General features: G+C 35.1%; 1 protein-coding gene across 1 annotated transcript in view; it reads left to right on the top strand.

Annotated features, from left to right (window-relative positions):
- MDGA2 (MAM domain containing glycosylphosphatidylinositol anchor 2) overlaps positions 1-16,839 on the top strand; it is an 857,254-nt gene that overhangs the window by 541,185 nt on the left and 299,230 nt on the right. The window lies entirely within an intron of this gene.

The raw sequence follows: 16,839 nt of genomic DNA, 5'->3' as shown, positions 1-16,839 counted from the left end.
GTTCCTTAAAATAGTGCATTCATAAATATCACAATCATGCCCATAACCTGTTCAAAGAAATTCTGAGAAATATTCGATTCTTCACATAAAAATTTATGATCTAAATTGCTAAAAGTATTTTGTGATTCCAAAGCTAAGAAAAAGAATCTCTCTCTTACTCTGTTTCAAGTCAAGAACATTAATTGGTAATTTCAGGTAGGTGTTTTTAGGAAGGAATTTTATAGAAAATGTCAAAACATTAGTAAGCTTGTGACTTAAGTTAGCCTGTGTTTAGTAATAGAGACCTCAGAATAACTGCAAGCATATTAAGGAAGAATTGCTAAATGAAAGAGCACAGAGAGAGCGTGGGAATGGACTGTCTTTTGCATGATTGTGTGGAAATAACCACTCTAATAAAATAGAATTTGAACTGGTTTGGAGAAACTTTCAGTAGCAATTAATGTAAATTTTTACTTTCAAATAATACTATTAAAATAGTTTTTAAAAGTAATTTTCTCATTAACAAAAACCTTACAAAGTGTGGGTTTGATGTGCCTGGGTGTACATTTTGATTCTGCCGCTTATTGGCTCTCAGATCTGGTTGAACAAATTGCTTCACACGCTGCCTCAATTTTCTCACAAATTCATAACGTTGTAGGCAGGAATTAGTGAGTTAACATACATAAAGCACATGGCACATGCTTTGTCAGTTTTCCAGCAGAGAGCTAGTCAGCACACAACACATTTGATGAAAAGATTACACCTAGGACTTTATTGGAAGGTGAAAAAAACGTGTGCTCAGCTGTTGATTCACCATCCCAGGTTCCATTGAGTTGTTAAAATTTTGAAAGATAATTTTTAAAGTGTATTCATTCATGTATTCGTCAGAGACTTCCTGAGTTCCTACTACGGGTCCGCACTGATAGGCTTAGGAATATTGGCTAAGATGTAAATTGCCTTAAACTAGAGAAATGCTTTATTAAGCACCAGGTAAAAGTCATTAGTGGAAGGTAAAAGAAGAATGTGGGATATGAAAATAAATTCTATCAAGAAGGGTGAGAAAGACTTGAGGGAAACAACATAACAGAAAAATAAAATCTTAGTGAACCTAAGACTTATGAAAGTTAATAATCTCATTTATTTAAAAAAGGAAGAAATAAGCTGTTGAGAAATAAATATCAGAGATTAGCATGTAAGAACTGAGGGTGATTATGTTGCTCTTGGCATGAAATACTTGGTGAATTATTATAATTATCTTTGTTTTTCTTAGTTTCTTTAATATATTTTTAAAATACACATGATCCAGGGAGAAAAATTAGAAATAAAATGGAAGTCCTATGGGTTGGGTAAACATATTACAGTAAGAGTCAGAACAAAGGAGTTGGTATATTACTACATATGTTATGGACCTTGCCCTTGAGCAGTACTTTATTACTTTTAAAAGTATTTCATGTTTATTATTTCAGTTTATCTTTATAACTACTGGGCTATAAACAGGTAGATTTTTCTTTGTTTTTTTTGTTTGTTTGTTTTATCATGTCTTTATCATTTGACACATAACCCACTAACCCTTGGTGATTAAAGCATCCTCATTAGATTGTTTTGAGAATGAACTAAATCAATAAAAACAAAAATTCTTTAAAGAATAAGAGGTACCATAAAATCATATTTAACATTTTTTCTGCTCTAGGAATGTATATTTTATTATTTCGCAATGTCCCACAGCTGCTAACGAGTGGAGACAAAATTTATCCCAATGTGTGAAGAGTTATTTTAAATAGGAGACTGACTAGCTACTATCCACAAAATTTTTGTGAAGCCAGAGAAAATGAACCTAAATCTTGGCCAGAGTTTTATTAGGAATAAATAAACATTTCTTAACCTAAAGCTGAAAGGAGGAGATTACCATGAGAGGTCATAGAGTTTCCAGTTCCTGAGGTCTTATAAAACAGCTGGGTGACTTTGTTTCTGAGGTGATTTTTAACAATTGCCAGCTCAGAAAACAAAGACTTGACTCCCTGTCCTGTGGAGAGAGCACAGGAACTCTGTAATATAGATGTTTTGTTTAACTTTTCAGCTTTCTGTCCCATTCTTTATTTTTCAGGCTGAAGTATTGTGTACCTAGACTGAACCAAGAAAAGAAACTATTATTCTCTTTTATAAATTATCTCATAAAAATTTTAGATTCATGTTCACTGCACAATGACCATTAGAGTTATGGTAAATAATTGGGTTAAAAATAATAAGCTTAGGACCTTGTCTGACTTTTCAATTACTATAATCAAATCTGTCATGTGGCTGGTGCTTTACATATTCAAACCAGGTTTGCTTCAGCATTTTTCCCATCTGGTTGAAAGAGTTGGTGCATTTCAAATAGGTGAAGTCATTGAGGTAGCTCTCAAATTACACCAGGATTAATTTAAGCTTTCAGCATCTTCGTGCAAACAGGCCTATTAACAGACAAGTGCATACAGGCTAGTTCATTGCTTTCTAACACTGGAAAAAGATCAGGAGTTACCATTGGGATAATCAGTGTGAGAGGGTTTTTATGGTTTTTTGTTTTGTTTTTGTTTTTTTAAGATTTTATTTATTTATTAGAGACAGAGAGCTGGAGGTAGAGTGGGGGGGTGGTGGGCAGAGGAGAGAAGCAGACTCTCCGCTGAGCAGGGAGCCCAACATGGGGCTCAATCCCTGGACCCTGGGATTATGACCTGAGCCAAAGGCAGATGATGCTTAACCAACTGAGCCACTCAGGTGCCCCAGAGACAGGTACTCTTTATGATTTCACTCTTGTGAATCTTTAAATGGCGTAAAGTTCCAATGGTTTTAACTCTTGGTTGCAAAATATCAAGGAAAATGTTGAATGTATTGAGGGAGAGAATATTCTATTATAAAATAATATGTTTGATGACTCTTCTCTGTTAATTAATATGTTGAAGGTAACTTTGGAGATAATTTTTGTAATGGAGATGAAATAATTTACTATTAAATATATTTTTGGTTCAAACAAAATTTTATTTTAGCAACTCTAGAGTGAAGGAAAATTTTTAAATATAATCAATTAGGGTGTAGCAGGGTCCAAGTTGTTTTGGTCATTTTCCTACTCCCATTTGGAAGAAAAGAATGTTAGCTCTTGATTGATAAATTCTCAGTGTAGCTGTATTTTTCTTAGTTCATTAAAACAAACCTTTAAAATTTATAAATTTAGGGACAGCTGGGTGGATCAGTTGGTTAAATGTCTGCCTTCGGCTCAGGTCATGGTCCCAGGATCCTGGGATGGAGTCCCACATCGGGCTCCTTACTCTCCCTCTGCCTGCTTCTCGCCCTGCTTGTGCTTATACTATTTCTCTCTCTCTCTGACAAATAAATAGATGGAACCTTATAAAATATTTTGTAAATTTAGAATATTGTTAAATATAGGTATATATTTTAAATTATCATAATTATGGTAACTGAATATTAAATATTAAAGTTTCTCAGATTATGTGTATTTCTAACTTGAGGGAATTTAGAAATTATGATAAAATAAATTTCATTTATTTTAATATATTTCAAGTACTTATATATGTTGATGTCTCATGATTTCAAAGGCAAATAAGAATTAAGTAGGTGACTTATATTAGGATTAAAAGCATATTACATAATTGCTTGAGAGAGTTATACATTCTGTAAAGAAATTGGACAGGTGGGGTTAATTTTACTTAATTATATAGGTCCTTTGATTCAGTCTACTCACACTTAGCATTTATAAAAATTATTTAATTAAGATGTCTTCCTTAAATTTAGTAACAAAGTCATTGCAAAAGTATTACTGGCCAAATAAATAGGGAAAACCTATGTCCCTTTCTCCTCTTCCTCTTTCTCTCCCTTCTATTTTTTTCCCTTATATCTGTGTTAATAAATTACCATAAAATAGGTAGAGGGTTAGGGGACATCTCTGTTTATTATGTTAGATATCTACTGTTATCTATTCTTCTTATTGTATAGAACCCACAGCGAAAGTGTAATATAATGCCCAGCAGTTGCAATAAACCTCAATATAAAATTTTTGCACATTGTGATTTATTTGTGGTAGTTTTCTCCTATGTTTATGGGAATTTAACTAACGTATCTAGGTGTTATGAGAAATAAAGTAATATTCCAGTAATAAAAATTTGGCAGGAATAGCTGTAGATAATGAAATAAAAATACATAAGAACTTCCTTTTGTAAAGTGGCATTGTCATACACAGTCCGTTTAAGTGCAAAGGAAGGGGCAGTAGACATTTTGCTGTACATCTGGGTGCCAACCTCATGCATTTTTCTTACCTGCATGGATATGGCAGTGCTTTGCCTTTAGGTGATCTCCCCGGTATCTACCTAATCAATAGCATTGTTTATTAGAATGTAGATATGGTATTTCACTAACGGTGATAACTTGAAAAGACCAAGTTTGTGAGAAATATATAGTGCAAATACAGTGACTTCCTGGACTAGTTTGCTTGGCCTACCATAAAGGAACACCACAGACTGGGTGGCTTAAACAGCAGAAATTTACGTTCTCATAGTCTAGAGGCTAGAAGTCTAAGAGTAAGCTGCTGTCAGAGTTGATTTTTGGTGAGGCCCCTCTCTCCTGGCTAGTAGACAGCCATCTTCCCCCTGTAGTCTTTCATCTGTGGTTCACAGAGGAAGAGAGTGAATGAGCAAGAGCTCTAGTGTCTCTTCCTCCTCTCATAAGGACACAAGCCCTATCAGATTACAGTCCCACCTTTGACCTCCTTTAACCTTAATTATGTCCTAAAGGCCCCAACTCCAAATACAGTGACACTGAGGTTTAGGTGTTGAACATAAGAATCTTGGGGGCACACATCTCAATCCATAATACTTTAAAATGACTGAAAGGTGGGCTTTCATTTGGAATTCATTTTCTTTTAAAATTTCAGGTATTAGGGTGCCTCCGTGGCTCAATCAGTTAAGCATCATCGGCCTTTGGCTCAAGTCATGATCCCAGGTCCCTGGGATAGAGCCTGAGACAGGGTCCTTGCTTGGCGTGGAGACTCCTTCCCCTCTTCCTCTGCCCCTCCCCCTCACTCATTTTCTCTCTCTCTCTCTCTCAAAATAAATAAATAAAATCTTTGAAAAAATAAAAAATAAATAACATAAAAGTTCAGGTATAAGTTTATAATCTGTGTTAAATGTAGAAATAGGTTGGTAGAAATGGTAGAAATTAGTTTATAATCTATGTTATATATGTATATATAATCTATATTATATATGTTATATATATAATCTATATTAAATCTAGAAATAGATTGGTAGAAATGGTAGAAAATGAATCTACCATTTAGAGAGAAAAGACTTTCTTTAGTAGTATGTCAAAAAGAGAACTCTAATGAGACTGTTTTGTGGACCTGTTATTTTTATCTTTGGAGGAATGATAAAGAAGCAACAGTAAAAGTTAAATAAAACTTTAGGTAGGGACAGAAATCACTTTTGTAATAGTATTATCTTGAATCTTTAAAAGCATGGTCAAAATATTGAAATAGGATCACAAATGATACATCAGTGAACATGCATTTTTTTTTCTCATTCTTTTTTTGTGATGGAGAAGTTAGTATGTGCTACAGAAGATAAAACAGAAGGAAAAAAAAACAAAACAAGAAAAAGCCAAGAATCATCATTTCATGCACAAATATATATTGAGAACATGAATTCCTTAGTAGATTTTTTTATCTTAGATAATACATATTTTCTAAACAACAGTATTTACTACTAGATACACCAGCAGAGCACACATATAGCTGATGGGCTGTCATTAGAGAATGAGACGTTTCCTATAACTCTTTAGCATGGATTTTGAAATTCGAAAGCCTTAGATACAAATTTTGGTTTTCTAAACTTGGAGATGTTATTTAGCTTCTCTAAACTTATTTTTCCCCTCCTTAAAAATGGGGATAACACGAAGTCCCACTTTATTTGTTTTTTTAGACTATAAATGCTATAAAATGAAAACCTTTTTAAAAAAAGTGTCTGGCACATGATAAATATAATATATAGTAGCTATATAATATGTAGGGTTGTTAACCTAGCTAATAGAAAGAAAGAATAAAATGGCACCATCAGTAAACGTGGTGAGATGATGACAAGAATCTTGGACTTTTTGTTAGGATATTGTGTACAGCTTCAACCATTGATGACTAATCTTGAAATAAGTTCATAGTCTTCTTAAAATTACTTTTATCGGTGGGTAAATTAAATAATATTTCTCAGAAAAATCTATAGAAATGAACACATATTCTGGTATATTTCTGTCTAAACTGTTAGCAAAAATGTTTAACAGAACTAAAAATTAATAATGGTATGTAAGGAAAATTGAAAAAGCTTACAATTGGGTTGATTTGCAGCAGATTCTTAATCCGAGAGCTCATCTTTTCCTAAGGTAATCAAATGTATATGCCCTATTCTCATTAATGTATCTTTAGAAATTTGAAAATATGGGTGATGAGTAAGCACTGAATCTGGGGACAGAAGCAGTGGTCGTTATGGGGTTTCAACTTTGGTCTTCCTGAGACTGTTTGCAGAGCAACAAGGTGACCCAGATTTTCCAAAATCCTATTACCATAGTAACAGGAAGTTTGCATGTTGCTGAGATCTCCCTACACCTGCGTATTTTGTTGTCCTGGCAATGCATTTTTCAGGTTAGTTATATCCAGAGTTATTCTGGGACTATGAGTTCTTATATAAAATATTCCTCATAAACGATCAACTCTCCCAGAAGGTTTCATAACCCAGACACAGTAGATGTCTAAAAATAGAACAAGAATAAAAAACACTTTTAATCAAATGAAAGGAAATGCTGTTATATTCATTGAAAGACGTGTAAATTATTCACATGTTATCTCACAACTTAACACAAATACTTCAGAGCATATCAAATAATTTGTGTTTTAGCGAACAACTAGAATAATTCATTGGTAAAATTGTTCTAACTTTAAGTAGTTACTATTCTCCGTAGGCTGTTAAACTGTAACTAAATTGAACAATTTTAAAATTACTCATCAGACTACAAAAGTTCAAATCATGTGTTTTATAATATTTCTTTCAGAAAATTGAGTGAAGATATGCCAAAATGAAGTTAGAGGATTCCTAAATCTCTGAGAATAATTAATTTTTTAATTTTATTTTTTTATTTTAATTCTAGATTTAATTTTAGATTAAGGATTTGTAGACCATGGCTTAGGACATTTTAAGATTCTTTTGTTCTAGTGAAACCCCCAAAAGTACATGATTATAAATACTAATTAAATTGCTAGAAATGCATTTTGGACTTGTTGCATGGTTTTTGAGTTTGCAACTCATAATTTGTGATACAGAATAGCTCTTTGTGATACAGAATTTGTGATACAGATACATCCATGATCGTTTACTGAAACATTTGAATTTATAGATCACTGGCTGTCCTGAAGAAAATACAATAATTTCCATTAGTGCATGTACCTTATCCTATTATTTATTCACCTTAGTCTTGAATTGATTATACCAGGTAGTCACCTTTCAGGTTGTCAATCACCCCTGTTTGTCCTAGACTCAGTGGAAGTCCCAGTCTTGGAAAATCCTATAAACCCAGGCAAACCAGTGATCTAATTCAGCATGCAGCCTTCCTCCATACAAGATACTAGTCTTCATGACAGTTGTTAATGCTGGTGCATACAGAGGTTTAAGCGACTCTATGTAGAGAAACTTCAGTGAGAAGACCTGGGTGTGGATCCTGGCTTTCCCTCCCCACTCTGCACTGCTGTGAACAATTCTGAAGACTCTTTGAACTTGCATTTCTGCCCAGTCATATTGATAGTGGTCTCTGAGGTGGGTTTCGGGTAGATGAGAAGACACCATTCACTCTAAAATTTCATTTTTATTTAGCAAGATAACATCAACAACAATAAAAACTTAGATGAAATGAGGTAGCTGCAAAGAAGTAGATGCAGCCTCTACACACACATATACTCTTGAGCCCTAAGGTCTAGGCAAGAAAGGTTCAGGCTTTAAGAATATTAATACTTTGGGGTGGGAGGTTGGGGGAGCCAGGTGGTGGGTATTAAGGAGGGAACGTATTGCATGGAGCACTGGGTGTGGTGCAAAAACAATGAATACTGTTACGCTGAAAAGAAATAAAAAGAATATTAATACTTCATTGTGCTGTTGTCCTTTTATATGTGGGGCTTACATTACTATTCAGGATGAAGTGAAACTAATAAATAATTTCTGAACCGAATGCACCTATTTGAGGGAATCTTTGCAAATATTGTGCTTTTAATATTACTTGTGCAAAACCAAAAATTCACTGACAGGGAGGCTTTAATGCCCCTCAAGTCTGGATGCATCCCTGGCTACTTTTTTCCCTCAAACTCCAAGGCATTTAAAAGCATCAATTTCATTTTTAACTTGTTATACATTTTGGGAAGTTTAAATAAGATTAGCCACATTACTCATAGGATTTAAGCCTCTGTGTTGTGGCTAAGTTGTAGCCTTGTGGTCACTTTTACAATCATAGGGTCATGGGAGCCACAACTGGCCATAACTTAAAAGATTCCCATGGGTTCCTGAAGAGTTTTAATGAAACTTGAGAGAGAGAGGGAGGAAGAGAGAAAGAGAGAAAGACGGTGACACTGTAGTAATTTATACAGTAGGAGTAGGGTGTCTAGTGTATTGTTGCAGAGACTGGAAGCGGAGAGAAGACTGGTAAATGGGAAATGATAGACAAGCAGAGTATCAGAAATGCATTAACATCAATCTTTTGATTGTAAGCCCAGACAGAACATGTACTTTTGGTTTGCTATTGTAGCAGTTATTTCCAAAGCATCACACCCTGTACTACTCGAGCATTTTATTGACTGTGTCTTTCAATCACACACTAATCCAGTGAATGTGCTGTGAAGTCAGTAGAATTGATTTCTGATAGACCCATTGTATAATAGGAATTTATTGCTGATGGTCTTGGCCTCTTGTTTTATTAATGGCACCCAATATCCTGATATGACAAGAACGGGTGCTTTCAAGAAACCAGGTATAAAGTTTTTGGCATAAAAAGATGTGCCAGTTGTATGAAGCTACTCCTTAAGTTTTCACTTTGGTTTGGCATTGCAGCATGGTGCTCAACCCAGCAAGAGGTAGGATTTTAAATCAGCCAAGGAAAGCACTTGTAGGTGGTGTTCTGTCTCTCCAGCAAAATCCAGCGACCCTAGTTTGCTTTGTTTTACTAAGAAGTCTTTAGTTCTAACATGGTAAAATGCAGGCAGTTCCAGATAGTTTGACTTAACAGGTAACAATAGGTAAGAAATTCCTTCAAAACGATTGGCACATTAAGCGAGGAGAAAAAAAAATAGGCACAACAGGAAATAAATGAACAAAACTACTGGGAAAATGAGCAGTGTGAGATGGATTCTTGTTAACTTTCTCTGGGATTATATCTACTAAGACACTTGCTTAGAGGGAACAAAAAGGGGGAAAAGAGGATAAACTCCGATTCTCTGTATCTTTCTAATTCTCTCTCTCTCTTTTTTTTTAAGATTTTATTTATTTACTTGACAGAGAGAGAGATCACAAGTAGGCAGAGAGTCAGGCAGAGAGTGAGAGGGGGAAGCAGGTTCTCTGCTCAGCAGGGATGCTGAGGCAGATGCGGGGCTCGATCCCAGGACCCTGAGAGCATGACCTGAGCCGAAGGCAGCAGCTTAATCCACTGAACCACCCAGGCACCTCTCTAATTCTCTTGATGTTGATCAGAAATATTTAAAAACTCTAGTCTTGCCTCATTGCATATTATCTTTCAACTTCACCTTTAGCTCAATCTGATAAAAAGTTGTAATATTCATGTCCTTTTCCTTTTGCAATTGTAAGTAAAAAGCAATCTGGTGTGATAACCATATAGTATTATGACTCTGTGGGCCATACAAAAATATGATTCTACTTTTCAAGGAACCTGAAAATTCACTGAATATACAGTAGTCTGCATGTTAAACATTGTTTTATGTGTCTGGGCAAAATGTTAAATATGAATACAGGTTTAGAAAATATTATTATAGATAAGCAGATCCAAAGTCAATATAATATGGATTTAATTTTCAAGTTGCTGAAGAATTAAATAGGCAAATCAATACATACCAATACTAAGAACTTGAAGAAAAACAAAAAATCATTCAACATTGAAAACAAATGGTATTTGTATCCTCTGCAAAGATAGTTTCAGTAGCTCCTATTAATCATGTAGATTGGGAACATGCAGATTTAGTGAAATCTATAGTGAAAATATCTAAATGTAAAATAAAAGCTGTATTTCTAGTAGCTTTGAGAAATAAAATATTGGCAGGACATTTCGTATGTACATTTCTTATGCATAGAGAGGAATTGAATTCAGAGGTGATTCAGTCAATGTTTTATCTCTCGTATTAAAATAGTATTAAAAAAGGTTTTATTGGCTTTTAATCTTTCCTTAAGCAACATTCCATTTTGTGCAGCTTATTTAGTTCTTCTACACATGCTACATTACAGTATTATCTTATTCAAAACATAAATACCTCCCTTATCGTGTAGCAGCATTGTCCTAGAACATGGCAGCAATATATTTAAATATTCTCTGAGTGTCTGAAATCCCAAGATAAGAAGTGTAGCTAGTTTAATGGTTAGACTTGAATTGACTCTCGTTGGAATTAGATCTGTAATGACAGTGTTAAGCAGCAGTTACTATTTACAGTATGTCAACATGATACCGTAGTGACACCTCCTACAAGGTCTGTAGTTTAAAACTGTCATTTCCTCCAGTGTAAACCACAGTTGTATGGCTTTGTAATTCAGTCCAATAAAATGGTTCCTAATCACACACAAGACTTGAAATCAAATTTCTCTACTTGAGTACACTTATTTTTAACAGATTATGCTCTGATTCTTGTTAAGCCTTCCTTGTTCCTTTTTCACTTAATGAACTATGGGGAATGAATATCAATAGAAACATAATAGTAAGAAAAATGCTTAATATATCTGCACTTGAAAGCCAGCATCTCCTAAAAACATACTTAGCCCTTTATAAAACAGAATCTACACAATTCTAGGGTTTCCCAGGGCAGGTCTCAATTCATTAAGGCACCCTCACCTACTAGAATAAGATGCCTAATTCCAACATTTTCAAATGCACACATGTCCATTGAAGGCTGGAGAAGAAATTCCAGCTGTAAGGTTGGAAACAGATGCGCGCTAAGGAGCTGAGGAACTCATAAGACTACTAATCTGGGTGTGACCCAATTCAGGCAATCATGATATGACATTCTATTTTGTAAAACCACTTCAAAAATCCAAAGTAAATAGCTTGGGGCGCCTGGGTGGCTCCATGGGTTGGTCCTCTGCCTTCAGCTCAGGTCATGAACTTAGGGTCCTGGGATTGAGCCCTGCATCGGGCTCTCTGCTCAGGGGGGAGTCTGCTTCCTCCTCTCTCTCTGCCTGCCTCTCTGCCTGCTTGTGATCTCTCTGTCAAATAAATAAATAAAATCTTCAAAGTAAATAACTGTTTTAATGCTTTAGTGTGTTATGTATGAATATATGTATGATTTGCATGATTTGATTTTTTACTGAACTTTGTTCTACTACTGTATTCAGCAAAATATGGCCACATTTGTCTTTCATGAAGTAGTATTTCATAGCAAACTTTGAAGCATCAGCAAAAATATTTCTCTCTCTCTCTTTGCACTTTACTAACATCTAAATATATGGATATATTACTTCTTTTCTTGCTTTTTAAAATTATACCTTCCTATTTGGGCATTTTGGGAAAAATAGTTGAAATAGGTGGAGGCATGGTTTATCTTTGTGACCATACTTACTAAGCCATGTAATAATGCACTTGTTTCAGACTTTCTCTTTTCTTGCTGGTAGATTGTCAACGATCACTGTTGTTTTCCATTTTCCTGTCTCGAGAAGCCTTTCTGTGTTTAACTTCCTCCTCCTTATCTCTTGAAATCTGAGAATTTAAATTGCTGATTCCATTATAGTTATGTATAAACATGTTAGGAGTGATTACTGAGCAATGGCCCAAGAGCCTTTTCCAAAAACACTTCAGAATTCAGGCTTTATAGTTATGACTTAGGTGGTTCACAAGTCCTTTTTGCCTTGTATTCTGAATGGTAGACAACTTCTGGTAGTCTGACTAGCAAATCACATTTGTTTTTGCCCAGCCCATGTTTTTATAATGTAATAATGGATGATTCTAATATTACCTCTTCTTTCTGTTAGAGAGGCTGCTATACGTCTTCTTCTGGCATAAATATCATTAAGAATTCAGTTAGAACTTTGAAATTATCAACTTTGTTCATTTCACTCTGGAGTTTATCTACAATGATTTATCTTCATCTCAAGCCAGACTGCCTAAATTAGAACCCCAGTTCCACAGTTCACTACCTGTGTGACCTTGGGCAAGTTATCTAAACTATTTCCCAGATTGGTAATAACTAAAATGGATAATAGTAGTACCTACCTCATACAATTAAAGATTTTATTTATTTATTTGACAGACAGAGATCACAAGTAGGCAGAGAGGCAGGTAGAAAGAGAGGAGGAAACAGGCTGCTTGCGGAGCAGAGAGCCCGATGCGGGGCTCGATCCCAGGACCCTGGGATCATGACCTGAGCCAAAGGCAGAAGCTTTAACCCACTGAGCCACCCAGGTGTCCCCCTACCTCATACAATTAAATGAATCATATATATATATAAAGGTTTTTGAAGAGGGTCTGGCACATATTAAAGGTTGTAATTCTGTCCATCTAATCTTTGCTGTATCTTGGAGACAATTTAGTTATTTGAAAAACCTGAATAAGATGTATCATAAGATTAGGAGACTATATGCCCAGGTGTTTTCCTAATCTAGATAGAAATTTGGTCTCGGCAGTGCTATAGGAATTATTTAAGATTAGCTCCTGGATGTTTGGAGGGGCAAACAGAGGTCTGGCAGAGTTAAATCTATTCAGCATTATTCTTCAAGATTAGCTATGAGCCAATCTTAGCCAAAATAGCTATAGGATAAAGTTATAGAATCATAAAAGGATTCAAAATAGAGCAGTATAATATGGTGTCCTCAGGCTGAGTAATAAAAGGAAAGAATTAATCTTTATCAGATCACCAAGAGAATAACCAGTAAGAGAGTGCCTCTTTGCATGAATCCCTCTGTGTTATATTACTGGTTATAGAAATACCAGCTGCCCCCATCTCAGCAGCTGTGGTATCCAGAACAGAATTATTGTTTTGTTTGCTTTGCTGCTCTGGTGAGGCTTCAGTAGTATAGCTGTGAGATCCACACCAGATGGTCTTGGAGGAGACGTCTTTATCTGTTCTGCTGCTTCACTGTATCACTCTCAGAGAAAAGCCTTACATCCTGACTGATTTTTTAGGCCCATATTGGATTATCTATATACTGTTCTCTTATGACAAAGGTCATGCTTCCTTTATTTCAGTTTCAGGGATATAATTTGGCTTCATCATATAGTTTATTAATAGTAGTGCATGTGTCATAGCTGAGCAAAGAGTTAAATATAAAAAAGTGTAAATAATATGCTATATTCATTTTATGTGAGTGGTATACTAAATTTTGATAGTGCAATTCCTTGTCATCACCTTGTTAGTAATATAAAGTGTGGTTAGGTTTAGATGGATTGAACAATGAAAGTACTGGCAGGTCTTTATAACTAGTATTTTTCGATGAATGACTCATGAAATCCTGAGTCGTATGTTGCATTCTTTCATGTTATTGTTATTTTTGTTGTTATTGTTAAGTTTATAATGAATAGTTGGGACTTAAGGGAAGTTTCTGTTCTCTAATCTTCATTTTCATTGTAATTTTTATTTGAATATAGTTGACACACAGTGTTACCATAGTTTCAGGTGTACAGCATAATGATTTGACAAATTTATACATTACCACAAATGTAGCTACCATCTGTTATCATACCTCACTATTACAATATCACTGGCTATATTTCTTGTTCTGTGCCTTTTATACTTGTGACTTATTCATTCCATAACTGGAAGCCTGTATCTTCCACTTCCCTTTACCCATTTTGCCCATACTTCCACCCACCTCCCTTTGTTCGGAAAAAAAGTCACTTTTTTCGTCTGTATTTTGAGTCTGATTCTCCTTTTTGTTTATTTATTCATTTGGTTTGGTTTTGGTTTTAAATTCCACATACGAGTGAAATCATGTGGTATTTGTCTTTCTCATTCTGACTTATTTTACTTCACATAATACCCTCTAGGTACATCTGTGTTGTCCCAAATGGTACGATCTTATCCTTTTTATGACTGTGTAATGTTCCATTAATATCACAACTTCCTTATCTGTTTGTCTAGTGATAGACACTTAGGTTATCTTGGCTATTGTAAATAATGGTGCAATCAACGTAGGGGTGCATATATATTTTCAAATTAGTGTTTTCGCTTTTTTGGGGTTAATACCCAATAGGGGGATTATCGGATCATATAGTATTTCTATTTTTAGTTTTTTGAGGAACATCCAGACTGTTTTCCATAGGAGCTGTACCAATTTGCAATCCCACCAACAGTAATGTGAGAGCTCCATTTCTTCCAGATCCTCCATAAAACTTGTTATTCCTTGTCTTTTTTTTTTTTTTTTGCCCTCCTGACAGGTGTGATATGATGTTTTATTGTGGTTTTGACTTGCATCTACCTGATAATGAGTGATGTTGAGCATCTCGTTCTCTAATCTTTAAATTCAACATTCTTTTATTTAATGAGACATTATTGAGCACTTAATTCTTCATGAGATCCTTTTCTGGTTGCTGTTGATACAAACATGAAAAAAATCACCCTTCTCACCCTCATATCCTATTCCTAAATATCTCACAGTGAAAGGGTAGGGGTAATAGATCTAATTGTCATAGTGGGGCTCGAGGGATGGTTACTATAAACAACTATGGTCATACAAAGAGGAAATAACTCAACTGGCTTAGACAAGAAAACTAGGAATCCAGTGAGGAATTGATACTGACATTTGAGCATGGTACAGTACTTGACTACTGGTTTGCCAGGTGGATAAACACTGGAAGAGAATTCCAGGCAGCAGGTATAGTGAATTCATGCTCTACTGATCTCGTGTAGAGGACATCTTTTCAAACTGGCAGTACTCTTAAGCACCTGGTATCTTCTATAAAGAACAGGAAAATTCTTTGGACAACAAATTTCTTACTTGGAAGTGTTTTTAAGCTTGGATTTCTCTCCATGAGTGACAACCTTCTGGGATTTGGCTGCAGCAGCAGATGAATGCTCTCATTCTTATAAACTTGAATGAGACCAAATTTCCCAATGTTTCACATTTTGGCAAGATTAGTTAGGTTTTATTGACTGAAGGGGTGAGATATATGTGGTTTTAAAGTTCTTTTTCATCATGTTTCCCAAAGTTTATGAAGACATGTCAGGCCATTAAGTATTAGTATCCCAACTATTGACATAGCTTATTGACTAAAATAAAGCTTTTGACTTCATTGTCTCTTGCTCACCTTAGAACACAAGTTCTGCGGTGCCCAGGTGGGCTCAGTCGTTAAGCATCTACTTTCCACTCAGGTCATGATCCCGGGGTACTGGAATTGAGCCCCTCATCAGGCTCTCTGCTCAGTGGGAAGCCTGCTTCTCCCTCTCCCACTCCCCCTGCTTGTGTTCCCTCTCTCACTCTCTCTGTCAATAAATAAATAAATAATTGTAAAAAAAGAATCTAAAAAAAACAAGTTTCATTTCTAATTTTTCCATTTTATCTTGTTCAATGATTAGAATCAAATGTAAATGACATTTGTTCCATTTTGTAAAGTTTCATTTTATAATGAATATCTTTTGGCAAATTTCCATACTCATTTTTGCTCATGTGGCATAAGCATCTTGATCAGGGATCATAAATGCACATAACTTTAAAGAATAGGCAGGTGATGCAAATATATGAAATCACTTAAGACAATGGAGTCATGGGAAAAGGGCTGGTTCTTTTCCTTCTAGGATGTGAGCTTCTGAGTGCAGGGATTCTTTGACTGTTTTTTTTCACCAGTAGATCTCAAGTGCCTATCACAGGGACTAAATACATAGTAGGTGGTCAATAAATACTTATTGAATAAAAGAATGTGTTGAAATTTGTTTTGCTAGGGAAAATAAGCAATACACCTAAAAACATTCCTTCTTAGCAGCAGCAGCAACAACAACAACAAAAATGATTAAACAAAAAATGTTGTGCCAACCCAGTTTGGAACCCTGGCATTATCAACTAAGTCTCTTCTAGGAGACTTTTCTGTAAATTTCCATGAAGGAGCATACTTACTGTGCGTTCTCAATCATTTCCAGAAATATCCAGTCTGTGAATATTAACATAATGAAAAATGCATGTTGGTTTCATTATCTATAGCAAAGCCTCTCTCCTGAATTAGAGACTATTTATGAATACTGTTTCAAATGTTGCCATATCCTGGAGCATTGTTTTAAACAGAATTCCTCAAAATTATGTCATTTCTGGACTTCATGAGAATCAATCAATATATCAGCAGTGATCATATTTGAATGGTATCCCAACTAAATGGATAGATTATTTTCGGTCTTCAAATCGACTTCTAAAATATGCTCATTTTTATTATGTAAAATGTTCACTGCAACCTGTATTTCAATGAAATGTGTATTGAAAATGGATTTCAATGAAATTCATGAAAAGATGGTGGTTTCTGCATCTCAGTGAAGTGAGTAGTTCTTTTGAGAGAAACTTTTTTTTCTATTCCTTGAGTCTGTAAGCGTAGCTTAAGCTATGTCTTACCACATAGAAGCTTGACTTGGTTTGTCTGTCATCTTTATATTTTTTAGTT

This window comes from Martes martes (genome assembly GCF_963455335.1).
Source record: "Martes martes genome assembly, chromosome: 7".
NCBI lineage: Eukaryota > Metazoa > Chordata > Mammalia > Carnivora > Mustelidae > Martes > Martes martes.
This window is presented reverse-complemented; position numbering and strand designations above follow the sequence as displayed.